Source organism: Vipera ursinii (assembly GCF_947247035.1).
Source record: "Vipera ursinii genome assembly, chromosome: 2".
NCBI classification, from domain to species: Eukaryota; Metazoa; Chordata; class Lepidosauria; order Squamata; family Viperidae; genus Vipera; species Vipera ursinii.
The window spans coordinates 60743347-60757707 of record NC_139513.1 but is presented as its reverse complement, the minus strand read 5'-3'; positions in this window follow the sequence as shown (position 1 = coordinate 60757707).

The following is a 14361-nucleotide window of genomic DNA, read 5'->3' as shown; positions in this document are numbered from 1 at the left end:
TAGTTTCAATAAAAATGTCACAATATATGGGAAAATTAGATAGATTAGATTAGAGATTAGATTAGATTAGAGATTAGATTAGATTAGGGCTTGGGAGAGAAGAGTTCGTAGAAGGTAAGGGCATTTCTCTCATGCATGCATTGTTTTGAAACCACTGCAAAGGGCTCCAGGCATCTTGGAGATTTAGCACAAAACTAAATTGACTTTCCTTGCTAGTTGCTGGGAGGATAGTTTGGCCTTAAACAAGATGTTGACAGCTTGGATGAGAAGGACTCCTGGTCCAGATCTGACCTGTGAGCAGAGAGGTTCCTTCTCAGTCTTTCGTTGCTATGATTATTAACGGGAAAGGCCTCTTCACTTGATTCCTTATCCAGTTCTCCTTAGAAACTGCAAAACACAATTTCAGATGATATATTTGAGTCCTATCTTAAATTATACCTTGATTGTCCAAAATGTAACTTAATCATATAGGAAGGGTGGGGAATAGCATGGAATATAACTTAAATGTCAATCACATTTCTGAGTGAAAACAAATTTTGATCCGAATAATTTTTACTACATTGCAACAGATATGAGGATTAGGTTCCCTCAGAAATGAGCAAAGAACTAATCATGTCTTTTATCATTGCCATAAATAATTCCTTAGTAATCTGCTAGCTAAGAATTTTGGGAGTGGCACTCTAAATACTTTTCAAAACTGTTAGACTGAAGAATGCCGAAATAGGCAATGTTAGAAAGAAAGGAGGAAAATATAATAATCTGTTTTCCTTCCCTTTCTCTGTTTGCGTTGTCCTATATTATCTAAATTCAAGCTTCCCCAGTTTTGGGCCTTAAATTTCAGAAGTCCTACACCCTTTAAATCCTATACATTTGTAGGGTTCCAGATTGGGGAAGACTTGTCTTAATTAAAATCTTTAATGCTTCATACTACTGTAGTATAGACCCACTGGTTTCAAGCACATTTTAGCTACTTACTTACTTAAGTGTTTTATGAAATCATACTCATTAGTGAGTACTTAAGGTGTCTAACTTATTGTTTAAAATTCAGAATATAAAAAGTTTAAAACAGACATACAAGTTAACAATAAAACAGCCCTTAAAATTCTTTAGTAGTTAAAATTCTGGATGAAAAGGTTTACAGTACTGATTAAATGCCCCCCCTCCACCATGCCATTCCCAAAGAAGCGTGTTTTGTAGTCTGAGATCACTGCAGGAGAAAGTCCCCTTTTGTATGCCAGAAAGTAAGGCCTTTCCTACCAAACCTAAGAGCTGGGCAGGATCATCATTTATATGATATGAAATGTACCTGAGGATCTAAGTGGCCAAATGTAGCTTAATGTAAAGAATGTCAGGGTAAATAGCTTAAGCAGTTAGTCTTAGGGTAATCTGGAAGCAAATTGTAATACTCAAGGTTTAATTAACACAATGCAAATGTATCAGATCTCCAGAGAATGTGGGTAACAATTTTCATAATTCCATCAAGCTGGGAAATTTTGGAGTTCTGCTGTTGACAAATCTGAAAAAGGACCAGGTTGGGAAAGTCTAAAATAGATGATTTGTCAAGGATTGTGAGCATGGACTTAGTAGGCTGGTGACTTTTACATGTTAAATAAGCATTTGATGTATGGATAATATCATCCAGTGTTACCTACAGTTGCGGCTTCTAATATTGCTATACCTATAATAGTTGAATTTATACATTGCAGTAACCGCTAGTTATAATCCATGATTTATGGTTAGTGGGATTGAGAAACCCAACCATATGTAAATTAATTTACAAAGCACAGTTTTGTGTAATGCTTTTAGGGGGTAATTCTATTATTCCCCTCATTTCTAGAGTGTACAATGTCAGAATATATAACAACAACAACAGCAACAACAACAACAATAATGATGATGATGATGATGATGATGATGATGATGATGATGATGATGATGGAAGGGACCTTGGAGGTCTTCTAGTCCAACCCCCTGCTCAGGCAGGAAACCCTATATCATTTCAGACAAATGGCTGTCCAGTTTCCTCTTAAAAACTTCCAGTGTTGGAGCATTCACCACTTCTGGAGGCAGGTTGTTCCACTGATTAATTGTATCCTCTATTTTAATGTCACCCTGCATACTCCACTCATAGAGCCTGGACATGCCCCTGCAGCATCCTTTTCCTACTGTGTCCGTGTCCCACATTACCTCTGCTTGATCCCATGCTCTAAGTGAGGCAGGCTTCAGGCATTTTAGTCTTAGTATTAAAAACAGTGCTTCACTCTTTATTCCAGCATTTTCCAAGGACAGCCTTACCATATACAAGATTTTTTTTAGCTTTTTGTTTCCTAATTATTTAGCAGAACGTCTGGACACTGAGATGATTGCACACAGAATCAATATAGGCAGGATAAGAATGAGCCATGAGGGCACAAATTTCACATTTGCATTTTTTTTAAGGCTGAGCACTTAATAGTAGGGAAAACTCATAGCATTTTTTAATCATCATCATCACCACCATCACCATCTCGCTGTCACTCTGCCAATAGGATAAAACTGCAAGTCTTTAAAATCACTAGAAACACTAGAAAACTCTGTAAACCGAGGAAATGGCTTACTGGAATAGCCCTTGGCTAAAGATGTATTTTTTTAGTGGTGGAGGAGGACTGACCATTTCAATTCAGCCTTTCCAATCCCATATCACCTTTAAAGTTTTCATTCCGGAATTATTTTCCCAGCTGCTTGATTTTCTTTGGTTGATTTAAAATGTGAATCCTGCTTAGATATCAGAAATTCAACACACTTCATTTGATTTCCGAATTAGCTCATTTTCCTAAAAATTAAGGGGTTTTGTAAGTAGGACTGCAGTTTCAAACCTCTTTTCGAACTTCAAAGTTGTTTGGAACAAATTCGTGATAGGAAACAGCTCTTTTAGCCTAGGATAGTCAAAAATTATTTCAGTGCCCTAAATCTGTCTGTTGACTTACTCCTGCTAAATGTATGGGATTGCCTTTTTAAAAAAATCTGTGGAGATGTAACACTTTTATTAGATCGAATGGAACTATATCAAGTTGCTATAAGCTTAAAATCATTTATAAGCATTATGGATTTTTGTTCTGCTCAACAAATAAGCGGGTTTTAACGATGGATCTTATTTACAGTTTCTGGTTGTGGTGTTATGAACAGGAAGGTGCTGTAAATAAACCCTTTTGTATTAGTTCTTATATTACCTCCTAAGCAGCTGCGTGCTTCTCAAGCCCTGCGGCTTTGGAAGGCTCAACACCTTATTACCCTGTAAAGTATGCAAGCAACTGCAGATAATCCTTCTGGGTTACAGGTGGGAAAGTGAGTGACAACACTATAGGCTTTGATCTTTTTAGCTCTTGCTCTCTGGGGGTCCTTTTGCAACCAACTGGCAAAAGGAAAGGCCTATCCAGCTTTCTTTGCCGGATCTTCTGTCATCCAAGGATCCTGTGGTAAGAGAGGATTCTCTCTAGTTCAGAGATAAAGCCGGTGGGGATGAGTTTATTTTTGAAGGGCAAGGCGATGGAAAGAGAAATGCAACCGGAGACTGGCTGTTTTTCTAGACTTCTAGGTTGTCTGAATATACGAGTGTGTGTGTGGGGGGGGGGAACCCAACTTTCGGTGGGGAACAAATGAAGGCAGATTGACGGAAGCCCCCCAAGATTGGCATCGATGGTCTCTCCCCCAGTTTGATGCCGCTTTATAGAAAGTTTCCTTGGCTGACTTGGCTAACCTGGAAAGGGTTATAGGGAGAGAAGACGAGAGGCTGTACTCCCAGTCCAAGCTGATTTAGACATCCAAAGAACGTGGGAAGCGTGTGAAGGAGTCCAGCCATCTCGGTTTCTTGCGGCGAGTTGTCAAGTTCAACGAAGTTGCGAAGGCCGTCTTGCAAGACACTTTCCCACGGACTGAATTCAGCTGTCCGTCCATGAAATCTGCTCAAAAAATTAAAGTCCACAAAACCGGTCCAGGGCCGTGTTTGATTTGCCCAGGACTACCTAGTATTGAGGCGCTCCGGAGCGAGGGCTCGCCGTGGGCACGGTGGCCTCTTTCCCTGAGGATCCAGGCTGCTTCCTCAATATACCTTTAGGTCAGGTATAATTAACCTCGACGTTATAAGCGACTCCCCTTCACGCCCCGCAGAAGAAACGAGGCCAATCTCCCAGCCAGGTAGAAATATGAAATTTAGAATTTAACGAGGTTTTCTCCCCCGCCCCCTGCTCCCCCACCCCCAAAAAAGTCGCAGACTTTTTTTTTTATTGAAAAGTTTTAAAATACAGTTTTCCTTTAAAAAACCCCCCTTCCCCCTCCCTGCTCCCCCCCTACCTCCCCCCTACCTCCCCCCCTCCCTCCTCCCCCCTCCCTCCCCCCTCCCCCCCTCCCCCCCCCCCGACTTCCCAGAGCTAAATACAAGGTATATATATATAAAAAAGCAATCATAAACAACCATATACTAACAACTATAAATTCTAAAATCCATCACTCTCTAGCTTATATAGGATAAAACAAACCTTAGCAATATTAAATATATATAAAAAACTAGAATAGAAAAAGAAAAAAAAACGAAAGAAGACTTATTCGAATGCTACATAAAACTTCTTAACCCTATACTTGTTCTGGATAAACTCAATCCATTTTCTCCATTCCATAATATAACGTTCTTGCGAATGATCTTTCAAGTAGGCCGAAATCTTCGCCATCTCTGCCAGGTCGGAAACCTTTAAAGTCCATTCTTCTTTAAAACTATTCGACACGGGCGATTTCTTCCCATTATGTCAGCGGAGCAAACGGAACAAGCAGGGCTGGAGGCTTGAAACGGCTTCTTGAAATCAGATCCCAAGACAGAAAACCTCGCCCCGCGCGCAAACCCGCAGCCAGATCCGCCGGAGCAGGTCACGAAGGGGGCGGCAGCGACGCGCCCAGATCTGGCCTCCGTGGCTCCGAGGGCAGCCCTTCCCTCTTCCGGACGCCGGAGAAGCGGCCCTCGGCTGGAGAACTCTCCATCTCGGCGAGCGCAGCGGCCCAGAGGCGCTGCAGCCGGCCGGTCTGCTCGTCCGGAGGCCGAGAAAAAAAGGCGGCGAGGGGGGGGGAACCTGAGAAGGGGAGGGGGACCGAAGCGCGACCCTCTGCCAGGATCCTTCACGCCGCGAGCCTTCGCTCCGGACCCCCAGCCGAAAGAGCGGGGCGAGGAATGGGCGGCGCGGCCCCTGCAGCTGCAAAAGTGGATCTGGGAAGCCGCGATCGCAGCCATTCTTGTCGGCCCCCCCCCCACCGGCCCGCCCCGCCGACTGTTTTGGGCAGGGGTCTTCAAACTTGGCCCTTTTGTGACTTGTGGACTTCAACTCCCAGAATTCCTCAGCCAGCCATGCTGGCTGGCTGAGGAATTCTGGGAGTTGAAGTCCACAAGTCACAAAAGGGCCAAGTTTGAAGACCCCTGGTTTGGGGGATCGGTTTGGGTCGAACCGAATGTGCTGGCGGGGCACGTTCTGGGTTCCTGGTGAACGGCGGCTGTCAGCAGCTGGAGGGAACCGGCAAAGGGGCTGCAGGAGAATGGCCAGTTTTTTTCCCCCCCTAAGTCGAGAGGACTTGATCCTTCCCGCTCGATCCTTCTTCTCGAGATCGCTTCGGCTTCCACCGCAGCCCTGACTTTTATCTTCTGAATGGCAAACTAAACCCGCGTCCTTGGGAGGCGGGGGAGCGCCCGGTCAAATCCAGAATGCCCGGAAAGGGAGGACGGACGGCGGCTCTAAAATTGCCACCAGGTGGAGCTTGGAGTTGACAACTCAAGAGAGTCTGGAAGGGCGCGCTGGAGACGCTTTTGCGATCCACGCTCTTTTCCACGCCGGGAAGAGCCCATAAGAAAAGGGCTGGGTGGGAATCCTGGCTTGCTTTGGCACCCGTGGGCTAAACCCGCTTCTTTCCAGTGGTGCCATTCTCAGGTCCTCGAATGACTTGGGAAGAGAATGTTTTTCGTCTCCCTCTGGGCTCCCTGGAAAGTGGCTAATTTGGTTTGTCTTGCTATCGCCATGGGGAGGGGAGCCCATTTCCACCGCTTCCTTTTGCCAAAACCGACAGTGCTAAGCATGGCCTTATCCGCCCCTGTGTGCAAGCCGAGCCCCAGGTCTAAGCAACTTTACCCCACATCTTTCTTTAAGGCACCGGAATGCTATTGCTAGTGCTTGAAAGGCCTCCGTTTTCTTTTGGCTCAGCTGGACTCCCGCTGGCCTTTTTGGGGCTCTGACTATGGTAGGAGAATCGCCTAAAAGTATTCTTGTACACAGTCGCTAGGAAGAAAGTTCCCGGTTTCTTTACCAATTGAAGGGTGACTCCTGGATCAGTTGTCAAAGATGGGACTGCAGAATGAGCCTCCCAGGTTTGGTTTGGTTTTGCTTTGTTTTGTTTTCAATCCTCAAGCACATAGCTTCTTTTTATTTCTAGGAGGTGTTCTATTTTAGTGCAAAATAAATAATTTTGAATGAGGCAAAAATAGTACCTATATAATTAGATATTTGTGAGGGAGTGAAATAATTGTACAACTATGTAGAATATTTATTTATTATTAAAGAAGGGCTAAGCAGAACAAAATTAAAGATGACATTCCATTCCTAAGATGCTTACCTGACAGTTGGCCAAAAAGAATAGCCTAAATCCTGCACTACTTGAACCTATGGAAGCCTCCATGGGAACAAGGCTGTAGGCTTATTAACTTGTCAGCAAGCATAAGATGTTGCCGTTTGGGGCCAATAATGTCTTCATTGTATCTGTCAAGTGCTTCACAAAATAAATTGCTTATGAGATGTATAATTTAATATTTTAAGAAAACTGTAGTATATTGTACCTTCCCCATCTGTTTATAGTAGTTCTGTAAATGTCCTTCTTTGTACCGAAAATGTAATGTAATTTAAATTAATTAAAATTTAATTAAAAAGAACAACACAATACAATAAGCCAGCACATCATAAACATCTCAGTATTCAGGCCATATGTACACACAGAGAGACATATATGAAGAATGCATGTGTACACACACACACAAGAACTTAAAAATACTACTATACACAAGTAGACCTTCTTCTGCAGAAGCCAATATATGCTGTCAATGTACTCTTAAAGTTAACAGCAATAAACTAAGAAATGTAAGTTATTACTACACAGATTAATACTACCACAGATCCTATGTCTTCTCCTTCTGTGCAGTATCCTCCTCAGGTACTTTAATTGGAGTTTAATAGCTTTCCTTGCAAATAAATGGGGTCCAGTGAATCACTATTATAGGCGTTCTCTTCTTACAATTATCTGAGGCTTCACTCTTTGGCCAGGGTGTAAATAGATAAGTTTACCATGACCACCACCACTCACCTTCCCCTAAAAGCTCTTGAATATATCTTCGATTTCTCCTTTTCTCACATAGTAAGCACCCTATGGTAGAAAAAGCACTGGGCAAAATACAAATTGTAAAATAACTGTCTGCCATGACATAACTTCCCAGCCACCTGTGTAATTTTTTAAAAGCAACTATATTGCTTTTAAGTGGTGTCAGACTTAACCTGAAAAGGAGACGATCCTCTTCAGGTTAAGTGATCCTGAAGAGACGAGTATCAAGAAAACTGTACACTAGACAGACGCATCTTCAAAATCTCCAGTTCAGCTTGAGATCATCTCACCTTTTGATGTTGTGACCTCTGAAGGATGCCTCAACAAGTTCATCAAGGCTAGCTGTGAAAATAACTCCTGTTATCGAGTTATTTTCGATAACTCAGTTATGGATGGTAGCTGAAGCCAGTCCCTGATGAACTAGTCAGTGTCAAGTAATATCTTCTTCCCCCTTTATACGCCACCTTTCTCTGGTTAACGCTCCAGCTTGTCCCCAGCATAAAGTACTTAAAATTAAACTCCCGCTGCTACAGTTGGATTTCTTCTGGCTATGGAAAAACTTCAAGCTCCTGTGGAGACAGAGCATCGATATAATTCCCTTTTCAGGACCAGTCCACGTACAGTGTGTTCTATTTGTTCAAAAGCTTTGTCTGACACTCTGACTTCTGCTTGCTTCCTTCCCCGACAAACCTCTCTGTTAAACAAACTTTTATGTAAGTGGCTTGACTGTTCATTTTGAATTCTCCCTTCTTCCTTCCCAAGCTGTCCTTCACGGCCAATGACATTTGCTCACACAGAAAGGTGGATTTTCTTACCAGTGAGTTATAACTTCACTAGCTGTCATTGTCACTGAAGTGACCTGGAGCAGCAAAACAAGACGCTTTGTTCCTTTTCCTGGCATTCTTGGAAGTCTGCTTTTCACGTTGTCTTGATTCAGGATGGGGACAAGTGGGCAGGGATTTATACCAAATTAAAGCCTTCTTGAGCACCGGCCCCTAGAGTTGGAAACGACTAGCACGCATGTGCGGGGGGGGGGGAAACCTTTACCTTTACCTTTTGCACCTTTCTTAGCCAGCATGTGCTGGGGGGGGGGGACAGGGAAGGGAAGGAAAACTATCTCCCAATTTAAACAGCAAACAACAATTGGAGATTTGTTAGCATTATCTTGTCATTTTCCCTTCAGAGGATTCAAGGGGGTTTCATTTCAGAGTAACTCCATCCTGACTTAGGGTGCTCCGGATAGATATGACCTGGGTTTTGATGACTGGGGAGCTCATGCACCAAGCAAATCCTTCCTGCAGAGAGATCCGTAATCAGTAGCTGGGAGTAATTTCAACCAGAAAATAGAAATTGGAATTCCAAACAGTTTTCAAAGTCTGGCTGATTCTTAAATCCATATATGAACATTATGTCTAGAAGGAATTTTCTCTAGTGTGTTTCAGGCAGAGAAGTCCTGTGATCCTAAGTCAGTGCTTTCTATTAATTAGCAAGGTTGCTTGGAATAAAGGAATTGGATCTCCAGTTAAACAGGCCTTTTCAGATGTTTTGGACTTCATCTCATACAATTATCAGTCAGCAAGGACTATAGTAGCAGTCTGACCCCTCTGGAAGGCTGAAATCTGAAAAAGACCGAACAATTTGCAGAGATAAAAGTATTAGGCTAATCAGTGAGAATTAAGTCTGAGCAGAAATGTGTGTGGTTGCACTTTTACAATGGTACTCTACTTTCTCTTGGTGATCATGCTTTCAATGATCTAAATCAGGTTGACTGAATCTGTGTGACCACACTAGTGATTTATAGCATCTTAGAGACATCATCTTTGTGCCGCTATGTAAATAACAAAGTATTTTTATTGCATGATACAGACTTACGCACTTCCAGAAATATTTGCATGATACAATAAATATGGGCAACGAATTGCCTTTTCCTTAACCATTATATTGGATTTTTCCTGGCTGGTTCCAGGTTTAATCACTTTGTCCTCTGGTGCTGGTGCAGCCCTGCCATCCTTGCTGAGTCATCATGTTCAGCTAGGTGTAGGCTTGGTTGGCCAAGCTAGAGTGGAGGTGGGGAGCAGGCAGAACAGGAGCAATGTTTTTGTTTGTTGGGACAACAAACTAAACCAATCACAATAAAGTTTTTAACTTTCATCATCTTGGCAGATTATTACCTAGACTTCAGTATGACTGAGGGAGCTGTATTTGCAAAATGCTTTAGTAAAACTGATAACATGGCTGGGCTGCATCTCATCACCAGATTAAAGATCGAGGCAGGCAAACTTGACTTTTCTGCTCTCTTCTTCCCTGCCCAAAGCAGCCAGCAGGACACGGGAAGGTGCGTAGCTTTCATAATTCTTGCTTTCAGGATTCATGATCATTCCCCAACAAAATGAGACTGATACCTTTAGCGTGAGGAAAGCTTGCCATTTGGTGCCTTTGGCTTGATTTAAGTCCAATTCAACTGCAAAACTGTACACATAGCCAGCCGTACCAACAGGCTGAAAAATAGCTTTTATCCGTGGGCTGTTAGGCTTTTAAATGGGACATAATCTTATGCAGAATTGACTTGGGAGGCCGGTGTGTGGTGTTGTTGGTTCACATGGTGTGGTAGGATGGAGGGTTTGTTGTCACTGTGTGTTGGGGGGAGAGAGCACGGGGGAGGCTCAGCTAATCTCAATGTACACATGTTGTACTTTGACAATAAAGGTTTATTATTATTATTATTATTATTATTATTATTATTATTATTATTATTATTATTATTATTATTATTACATGCCAACTATTTCCCCCCTTTTGATTAGATATTATCAAAGGATTATTGTCCTCTTACCACATCAAGAAAGATGGGAACTGTGGAAGACATGACTTGTGTGGTCAGAAGTATCCACAGAGTTGGATCCTTACACCTATGACATAAAATGACAACTTCATCTGGAACTTCTCAGGATGCCTCCAAAGACTGGTTCTGAAATAAAGTAATAGAAAGGGGGAACTTAGTGTAAAATATTTGGGAAATAATATTTTTTTTATTTTTTTATTTTAATTCCATTTATATCCCGCCCTTCTCCGAAGACTCAGGGCGGCTTTACATACTTAGCAGTAGCCTTCATTCTATGTATATGCCTGCTTATTAGGGCTTTCACACACACCCCAAGCGGCATTATTACAAAGTCAGCTTAATTGCCCCCAACAATCTGGGTCCTCATTTTACCTACCTCGGAAGGATATGGATGACTATGCTACAAAACATGTGAAAGGAACTGAATCCATTTTCCAGACTGGCCTCTTAGCACACCCCAGCTGAAGAAAGTTGTGATTTCCTATGAAAAGTCCCCTGAGTGTCATCCCAGGGATCAGAAATCCCTTCTCTCTTTGCTCTGTAAAATGAATCCAATAAAACCTCTGTCTCCGTGCCCCAGAAGAGAAAACTCTCCCCCCCCAAACACACGGACATCTCTCCTTAAGATGGTGTTGCCCAATGAAACCTGGTTTTTTTAATCCTGTCTTCCTACCCAAACAGCAAAGGAAGCTCTTTGCTTGGGTATTTTCAAAGGATTTTTTAATCTTCTTCTTCTTCTTTTTTTACCAGGGATGGGGCAGGGCTGAAAATGTCAGATTATCCTTCCTGCCAAGCCAGACTTCGGTAGAGGCTTGGGTTTTTTTTTTTTTTTTTTTTTGCCTGCTGGTCACTGGGGAACTTAAATGTACAGTCAGACGTGCAGAGGGACTCTCAGAAATGCACCGAGTCGAAAGGGAAGTGCAGGCCAAGTTAGACTAGGATTTATGTAACAGCAGCAAGTGACCCCAAGCAGACACCAAGTCTGCTCTAGGAATTTCCTAGGAGCCCAGGGCCACCCATGGGAGCATTTCCCAGGTTCAACACACCATCGGATTTCCTGCCCCACTGTCAGTTGTGAATCCACCATCAGCTTTGGCTCCTTCACGACCGCTTCCTTCTACCCTTATCGCATGGGCCACCCTATACCTGGCGATCTCCAAAAATGATGGACTACCGTTCTCACCATCCCAGACGGGTCCGCAATCCAACAAAATTATAGACCACTAAATTACGGATTGCCGCCTTATATTGGCAGGTTGCATAAGACAGAAAGAAATTGAGGTCGATTATTCGCTTCGGTTTTAATCCAGCCCAACTTGAATTTTCAAGGGGGAAGGAGGGCTAGTGAAGAGAATAGTTGTGAACCAAAAACCAAAACCTCTTTCTATTACACGGTACTACTGTCCTTGTTCGTGTTTCACCTTTTTTTATTTTAGAAAAGTTCCACGGAGCGCGACTCCACTTACTAGAAAAACTAGACGACTAAGGTTGCCAACTGCTCGCCGGCCAGCGTTTGCCCACACCAGTTTTTGAAAATGGCCGCTAGATCGCCACAATTCTTCCAGATCTCTGAGAATCGAATCTGGCAGACAAAGAAGTGGAGGACTTGGGCTGCAATCAATTTCCTCCGTCCGGATGAGACTTCTGTGGACTATAATGAAGAGGCGGCAACGGGGCGTCTTCGGAAAGCCATTTCTATCCTGTCCTCAACCTGATATAATGTCCGCGAAACGAACGCCGGCTAGGCAGGCAGTGGATCGCCCTGCAGGACTGCGCCAATCTCGGAGGAGCCGCAGGACAGTGAGAATGAAAGCGGAGGCCCTCCGCGCAGGGCAGATTGGTCATTTTTATAGCAGAAGTTCAATGCTCTGCATAGCCTTTTATTACTGCTCTCTGTTGCCCCTTGGAAACTGGGTGATTCAAACCCCAATCCAAATATTTGGGTGGCGCTCACTTTGAATAATAAAGTCCGATTTGATTCTTCCAGTTGTCAGCAGAGTAGGTTTTGGTACTCAAAGGATGGTACCCGAAGATAAAACGCCAGGTGGTCGGTCCAATCTTACCAAGGTGTCTCCGTTCTTCAAATATTTCCCGAGCAAAAGTTCCTCAATTGGAGGTCCGGCGTAGGGAAACAGAAGGTTGAGAGAACTACAGCAGTTCCCGCCTAGCTTAAATGTTGAGCAAACAAACGGGATATAAGAAAATGGAAGCTCGGAGAAATTTCAGATGAATAATATTTTGGAAAGGCCAAAAGCAGAGAACGTGATTTTTTTTAACAGCGCCTTTTGATGACCTCCCTACAGAACCTTGGATTGGCTTTTACATTTCTCCCTACCAAAAGGCAGGCTGTCCAAAATGCGGACAGATCCTACGGAACGACACCGCGTGGAATGCGGTAGGTACAGTTGAAGGCGGCAGCGAGACGGGCTGATTATTCTAGTCTATCAACCTCGTGTTAACTGGTCACAAAGAAACTGGCACTTTTTCTGGGATTCCCTTACTCTTGGATAGGGTGTGAACAGGATGTTCTGATGTTGCTAACTGATCGGGCTATATCTGTTTTTTTAAAAAAAATAGATCCCCTTGCAGACACATTTCTTCTTGGCCTTTCAATTGACTTTGGGTATGGGGTTGGTTTGGTTTGGTTTTAAATCGGGAGTGCCATTTTCAATGGGGGGGGGGGCAGGGTGATAGGCTCTTCTTTGGGGCATTGTTTCCCGCTGATTTCAGAAGCTTCTTTGGGTATTGTTTTGGGGTTGTTTTTAATCATAAAGTGGGCTAAGCGTTCTATTGAATTAAAACATAATGAATTGGCCAGCGTTTGGAAACAAATCCAATTTCTAGCACAGACGAAACCAAGCATAGCCCCCACCTCTTTCCTAAAACAGCAGCAGAATATAATCTCCAACTATCAAACGACCTGAGCATCCAACCTAAGGTAAAGGCTTTTAAATAGTTTGAAGAAAGAGACAATGAGATGCGCTGCATGGTCCTAAGCAGGGAAGCCCCCACAGGCTCCTGCTTCGGAAGTAACACAGCTATCTGTTACACAGCTCCAGCATAAGGAGCTGTGTAACAGATAGCTGTCTTCAGCCCGGCAATCATATGCATGCCCAGCAGATATCCATCTTCCTGAACTCCCGGGAATGAAGTCTTGGATATACCTGACTAGAGCTGCCCAAATCCTTGCTTGATCTAGCCATAAATTAATACGTTGAACTTAGACGTTGCCACAATCATAAATTGGCCAGCTTGTGATAAGTCAAGTTGTCTCTTGGTTCAACTGCTTTCTTTCACTACCTGGGCTTCCCTTGCAGGGACACTAACCTACATTTGGACAAAGCGCAGCTTCTGCCTCCTGCTCGCTCTCCTTCTTCCTAAATTTGAAAGACACCTTCGGCACTGCTGCAATAGAGCGATTCCCTTAGTATTAAGGGAACATGCGTAAATGTTGCCTGTTCATAAAAGCTCACTAGCTCTGGGATAAATATTTTCTAAGAGAAAGCGGGGGTGGGTGGGGTGGGGGAGAAGAAGGAGAAGGAGAAGGAAGGAGAGAGAGAGAGAGAGAGAGAGAGAGAGAGAGAGAGAGAGAGAGAGAGAGAGAGAGAGAGAGAGAGAGAGAGAGAGAGAGAGAGAGAATTTCTAACAACCAATCAAAAGAAATACATTTCCAGGGCAGAATTTTATCTAAATTGGTTCTCCTTCGTCGATTTTATGCACGTTTCCCAAAATATTTCTCAGAAAACTCGGGGAAAGAACGACCTACTCCTAAGAAGGAGAGGAATGCAATCTTTTCCCCCCTGTTGTATCTGGAGGCATTTCTAGCATAATTGCTTCAATGCTTTCGATCTTTTGTATACTTTTAACCCAGCGGGAGACGCTTCTGGTTAAATAGGCACAGAAGTGTCTAATTTTGATGGGGCGCTCATTTTGTTTTCAGTAAGATGGACAGTCCAAGTCTACTCAGCTCCAACTGGTCGAATAGCACTAATTTCCAGATGAGTATTAGGTTGCTGCCTTACACAACTTCTTAAACATTACCCCAAAAAAGTTCAAATAATCTTACATGATACTGTTGACCATCCTGAACACTTTATTAGGTAATGATTCTCAGATAACCTAAAAGATACAATGAGCTCTGC